We start from the raw sequence: 7,068 nt of genomic DNA on the forward strand, positions 1-7,068 counted from the left end.
TGCACTGATGGGCACTGATAGGTGGCACTGATGGGCACTGATGAGGAGGCACTAGTAGGTGGCACTGATGGGCATTGACAGGCATCACTGATGGGCACTGCAAGGCAGCACTCATATATGGCACTGATAGGTGGCACTGACTGGCACTGTTAGGCGGCACTGACTGGCACTGATAGCTGATATTTGAAGGCAGCTCAGATGGGCACTGATGTGGCATTGATGTGCACTGGTAGGCAATGATATGTGGCATTGATGAGGCACTGATGGGCACTGGCAGTTGGCATGGATGAGCACTGACAGCTGGCACTGATGGACACTGACATGTGGCACTGCTGGGGCTACACAGATCATCAGGGCACACTGATCATCAGTGCTCTGATGATCAGTGTAGATGTCCCCTCCGAGGAATGCTGATTACCGGCTGTCCCTCTCCTCTCGAGCTGTCAGCGTGACAGCTTATGCGGAGAGAAATGCCGATAACTAGCATTTCCCTATTTACATGTGATCAGCTGTGATTGAACACAGCTGATCACATGACCGAGCTGACATTTTCGGCTCTTTCTGTTCATTGGGGATCTGCTGTGTCCAAGGGACACAGCACACCACCAATCGCCACGCTGCGTGCTCCCAGAGCCGCGCATGTGTGGTTAGAGTGGGAGGACTTCATATGACGCCCTCTCAGAACGAGAAAACCGCCTTGCGCCCGTCATTACCTTATATGGTGGGCGGGAGGCGTTTAAAAACACATGAGAAGCAAACAAAATGCACTCACAAGGAAAAAGAGCTGCAAACGCCCTCAAACAGCATGGTATTTTGGTAAACAAAGATGACGGCGATCCAGCCGTAACCGGAAATGACATCACCACACTTCCGTCCGACGCACTCAGATATTCAAAAACGGGGAATATCTGAGTGCCTCTCGGGGGATCAGGAAGGAATTTTCTTCCCAGCAGGAGTAAATTGGATCATTCTTTGCTGTTTTTTGCGCCTTCCTCTGGATCAACTGTGGGTAATGGATTAAAACTTTTTTTTTTTTTCTATGGTTGAACTGGATGGACTTTTGAGTTTTTTCAGTCAGACTAACTATGTAACTATGTATAGGTTATGAAAGGAGTCCCAATCGTCCTGTATGGGGGACGCCGCTTCCTCAGGACATTGAAGTAATTGTAACAAATGTTATAAATATATGTAAAAAAGCATCAAATAGTAAACAGTACATAATGAAAACAGTATATACTATAATAGACATTTGGATATACTATTGTTATTATGCACTTTTTACTATTTGTTCATGCTTTTTAACATATATTTAGAACATTTGTTATAATTCCTTCATTCTCCTGAGGAAGCTGTATTCCAGAAAACATGTTGAGGAAAGAAAAAATTGCCAGGTCTGCTTTAAGGCGGTAGTAAACTCTTGTATGTTTTTTATAGTCTCCCTGCAAGTTAAGAGCAAAATGTGCTAGTGCTATGCCACGTGTGTTGTGGGTGCATTGCCATTTACTGTTATAATGTGTTAGAGCGCCATTCAAAATGCAAAGCACCTAAACGTACTGCAGTGCAGTTGTGCATTAGCATGCAGCATGCAGTGAAATGCATGTCGCACAAGTGTGAATGGACCCTAATGTATGAGCTGAAAAAAAAACTCACTTTACCCCCATATGCCTTGGTTCAAGTAATACAGTATATTCTACATGCACAAGCTGCCACCTTGTGGACAAATTCTGAAAAAAAGAAATCATTCAAGAACATGCATGTAAATGTACTGTTTTTAATTAACCACTTGATCATAATAACAAAACCTTTGTTCTTTGATAAAGACAAAGGATGAGACCCAGCGCTGATATAAAGTTTATTAAAGTAAATGTCACAACATTTGCACCTTATAAAAGGCGTTCACTTCTAACCTTTTTGGCAATAAATAAAATCATCTCTCTCTTGAAGTGCTATGAGAGTCCCTCCTAACTGACACCTCCAGCTGTGTTGAATAGCGTGTGCCCTATTGCATGTTTTACTACCTCTCACCAGTGGCGTAGTGGGGGGGGGGCAGCTAACCTTCCTATCGCTGGTGCTGCAGGACCAGTGAGATGTGGGGCAGGGGCGGACTGACCATTTGGAAACTCGGGCACTGCCCGAGGGCCCGGGGTCAGTAGGGGGCCCCATGAGATGCCCCTGGTACCTTTTTCATAGGCTTTTTTGAGTTTGGGCAAGGACACAGGGGCCCCATGATCCCCTATTGTCTGGGGGCCCCATGAGTTGTCAGTCCACCCCTGATGTGGGGTGATGTGTGTGTGTGATGGGGGAGTGGGATATCTGGGAGGTGTGATCAGAGTGGAGGAATCTGGTGGGGATCTTAAGGCCTGATTAGAGTGGGGAGATCTGGTGGGGTATCTGGAGGTGTGTTCAGGGTGGAGGGATCTGGAGGTGTGATCAAAGTGGAGGGATCTAGGGGTGTGATTAGAATGGGAGGAGGTATCTGGGGTGTGTGATAAGGTTGGGGTATCTGGGGTGTGTGATCAGGGTAGAGGTATCTGGGGGTGTTATCAGAGAGGGAGGGGTATCTGGGGTTGTGATCAGAGTGTGTGTGTGTGTGGGGGGGGGGTGTATCTGGGAATGTGATCAAAGTGAGGGCATCTGGGGGATGTGATCAGAGTGGAGGTATCTGGGAGTTTGATCACAGTAGGGGGGTATCTGGGGTGTGATCAGGGTGGGGGTATCTAAAAGTTCATGGGTTAGGGGGTGCAAATTCGTTGCCATGCCTCGGTTGCTGACAACCCACTCTATACCATTTCCTTTCACTAGCCATTACATCACTACCTCCTAGGTAGTGATGTAAGCTCGATTGTAAGCTCGAAAGAGCAGGGCCCTCGAACCCCTTGTGTACTGTTTTGTTACTGTATTGTCTCATGTTCTGTCCCCCACTATAATGTACAGCGCTGAGCAAACCTTCTGGCACTATATAAATACTGTATAATAATAATAATAATAATAATACTGTGTCTTTTAGCAAGTGACACCCAACTGGCAGATCTCCTGTGTTCCGTAGTTGGCCTTTTTTTTAACTCTTAGTTCCAGTGTCAATATTCTGAATGACCATCATTCTGGTTGTGACCCTGGCTTGTCTTTTGACCAGCTTTCCTGTCTGACATCTGTCCTGACTTTGTGTCTGATTTCGGACTATGCATTTCTGCCACCTCTATAGAGCTTTGGGCATAACATGACTATGGTGTTGTATTGCATGTTAATGTGGATTGCACTAAAGTAGTCCTTTCATTATTAATTGAATGGCAATGGACCAAAAATGTACATGACAATTTTCTAATACAGTCTATTGCAATTCATGTATTGTGCACTGCAGTATGAGTGCATTGCCTGCTACCTTTATTGTGCATTGTGTGTCAACGTGGCTGGTGTTGAGGGAGTGGCTTCAACTCCCATGTAAGCAGTAGCAGAATCCCAGAGTGCCTGCTGAATGCTGCTGTACATTGATCCTGGGACAACAATCTATGGAAAATACCCCTGTGTACTTCCCTGCAGCCACCTCCTCCTCCCGGAACTACACCTGTCATGACTAGAAGGAACAACAGAGGCTGGCAGCACATGATCACATGATCACTGTATCCAAGAAGGCACTGATTCCCCTCCCACCAAAAAAAATAGGCAGAGACACAGCAGCAAAAATAGAAAAAGATGTCAGGACCACAGCAGAAGACTGGCCAAATAGATCTGAAGGAGGAAAAATGGCAGCTCCAGACTGCCCAATGAGATACCACCCATGGCCTAATGTCAGTGTAGTGCTGACCCCAAACTGGTCCCGCTGTTTATACTAGGTTCTATTCCCTATCAGATGCATGGCAGCCAGGCACGCAGCAGGTTCTAAGTCTCTCCACACAATACCTAGGCAGAAAGTGTCTTTTTTAGGATTTATTGCTTGAAGAACTGTCAGGGCTGGACTCCTGCTACCTAACGAGCAGCTATTCTCTTCTTTCAATGCTCAGAAGCTGCTCAGCTGTCGGTTAATTACCAGCTACTCGTGTATAGGAAACCCTTGATGCGATGGACCTCCTAAAAAAATGTGTTCGGCTAGCATATAATGTGTTCACACATGCACGACATAAATAAAAAATGGGTAAATGCAGGGCAACAATATATATACAAAATATAGTGCTAACAATAAATACGTGCAAAAAAAAAAGACTGTGCTTGTGAAAATCAATGTGTGCTATACCAGACGTCTAATCAATACATACAGGACTCTACTCCATAAACTGCACATAACCAGTGCTCTAAATGAATTGTGCACACAAATAACAAATAAATTGTCCTTAATAGTTGTCAGGGATCCAGGTATGACCAGAAATGTGTGGACTGACAGGGAACAGCAGGCTTTAGAAATGATGAAATAATAATAAAATTTATTAGGAGCACAAATATACAAACGCACATGCAACCAAAAACCAAACCTCCAACTAAATAATAGAGATGAACAATTGTCAGGGCTGGAGAGGTGGAGTGGCCAGGACTGGCCGGGTCAGGAACAATAAGGTACAACAGGAGCAGGCAGGAGAATGGTCAGGAATAGCCGGAGTCGGTGCAGGCGGAGTTCTAGCAGAGTCAAAGTCAAGCAGGCAGGATACAGGAAACAGGATCAGGACAAAAGGGCACATGGGAAAACACCAAGGCACTGATTGCAGGCCTGGTGCTGCTTAAATATACCTCCTGCAATCAGCCTCAGGTGATGGCTTGATTGCAGGAGTGAGATCCTGGCTGCTGAAAGCACCCGCTGGCAAGCACCAATACTGCAGCCCACACGGCAGGTGAGCCCATTCCTGACACACCCGCTGGCAAGCACTGGTACTGCAGCCCACACGGCAGGTGAGCCCATTCCTGACAATAGTGAACTGTCCCTATAAATCTTGAATAACAGCACGTTGACTTGTGTGGTATATATCTCATAAATCGTGATCCAAAAACACCAACTATAAGTGTCATCAGAATATGGTCTCAAACAATGGTGAACTGCCCAAAAACAAACGAAACCAGCGCTCAAATCCTCATGCAGACCAAAGACAATTCTGAATGCCAAACGAAGAGGTGCTGCCCTTCAATTCCTGTTTCTGATTTTTGGCTCCTGACTACTCTGACTTCTGGTTTCCTGACTCTGGCTCATCTGCGAACAAGCTCTGGCATCCAAACGCTGGCTTCTTTTTTTACTTTGTTCCTGATCTATGTTATATTTGCTATTTCATTAAAGGTGTGATATTTACTGCATTATCTGTCTCCACCTGGTTCATGGTTTCTGACAAGAACTTGGATAGGGTATACCAGTGTTTTTCAACCTTTTTTGTGCAAAGGCACACTTTTTTCATGAAAAAAATCACGAGGCACACCACCATTAGAAAATGTTAAAAAAATTTACCTCTGTGCCTATATTGACTATATATAAAGTAATTCTCTTGAATAGGAATCAAACACAAAGAAATTATTTTATAATTACTTTATTATGAAATAATAAAGTATTTTATAATTGGACCCGGGGGCCGGACCAAGAGTAGATGAATGATGTGTATGTGTCATCCATAGTAAGTATAGTAATATTCCCCCATAGTAAGCATAGTAATTAATCCCCCATATAGTAATTCATCCCCCATAGTAATTCATCCCCCATAGTAATTAATCCCCCATATAGTAATTCATCCCCCATAGTAATTAATCCCCCATATAGTAATTCATCCCCCATATAGTAATTCATCCCCCATAGTAATTCATCCCCCATATAGTAATTCATCCCCCATAGTGTAATTCATCCCCCATAGTGTAATTCATCCCCCATAGTAATTCATCCCCCATAGTAATTCATCCCCCATATAGTAATTCATCCCCCATATAGTAATTCATCCTCCATATAGTAATTCATCCCCCATAGTAATTCATCCCCCATATAGTAATTCATCCCCCATAGCAATTCATCCCCCGTATAGTATTTCATCCCTCGTATAGTATTTCATCCCCCGTATAGTATTTCATCCCCCGTATAGTATTTCATCCCCCATATAGTATTTCATCCCCCATATAGTATTTCATCCCTCATATAGTATTTCATCCCCCATATAGTAATTCATCCCTCATATAGTATTTCATCCCTCATATAGTATTTCATCCCCCCATATAGTATTTCATCCCTCATATAGTATTTCATCCCCCCATATAGTATTTCATCCCTCATATAGTATTTCATCCCTCATATAGTAATTCATCCCTCATATAGTATTTCATCCCCCCATATAGTAATTCATCCCTCATATAGTATTTCATCCCCCCATATAGTATTTCATCCCCCCATATAGTATTTCATCCCTCATATAGTAATTCATCCCTCATATAGTATTTCATCCCCCCATATAGTATTTCATCCCCCCATATAGTATTTCATCCCCCCATATAGTATTTCATCCCTCATATAGTAATTCATCCCTCATATAGTATTTCATCCCTCATATAGTATTTCATCCCTCATATAGTATTTCATCCCCCATATAGTATTTCATCCCCCCATATAGTATTTCATCCCCTCATATAGTATTTCATCCCTCATATAGTATTTCATCCCCCCATATAGTATTTCATCCCTCATACAGTAATTCATCCCTCATATAGTAATTCATCCCCCATATAGTATTTCATCCCTCATATAGTATTTCATCCCCCCATATAGTATTTCATCCCTCATATAGTAATTCATCCCCCCATATAGTATTTCATCCCCCCATATAGTATTTCATCCCCCCATATAGTATTTCATCCCTCATATAGTAATTCATCCCTGATATAGTAATTCATCCCCCATATAGTATTTCATCCCCCCATATAGTATTTCATCCCTCATAAAGTAATTCATCCCTCATATAGTATTTCATCCCCCACAGTACTATTCCCCCCCCCCCCTTCTAGTAAGCCAAGTCCCCCGTGTCAATTCACTTACCTTTTGCGTTCCTCTCGCTGTCTTCCCGCGCCGTTCGGGTCTTCAGGGCGGACTGTGAGAGGAGCCTAGCTCCCCTCCCCTCACGT

The sequence above is a fragment of the Staurois parvus genome, unplaced genomic scaffold (assembly GCF_062004578.1).
Source record: "Staurois parvus isolate SC_StPar_1 unplaced genomic scaffold, SC_StPar_1.0 ptg000050l, whole genome shotgun sequence".
Classification (NCBI taxonomy): Eukaryota; Metazoa; Chordata; class Amphibia; order Anura; family Ranidae; genus Staurois; species Staurois parvus.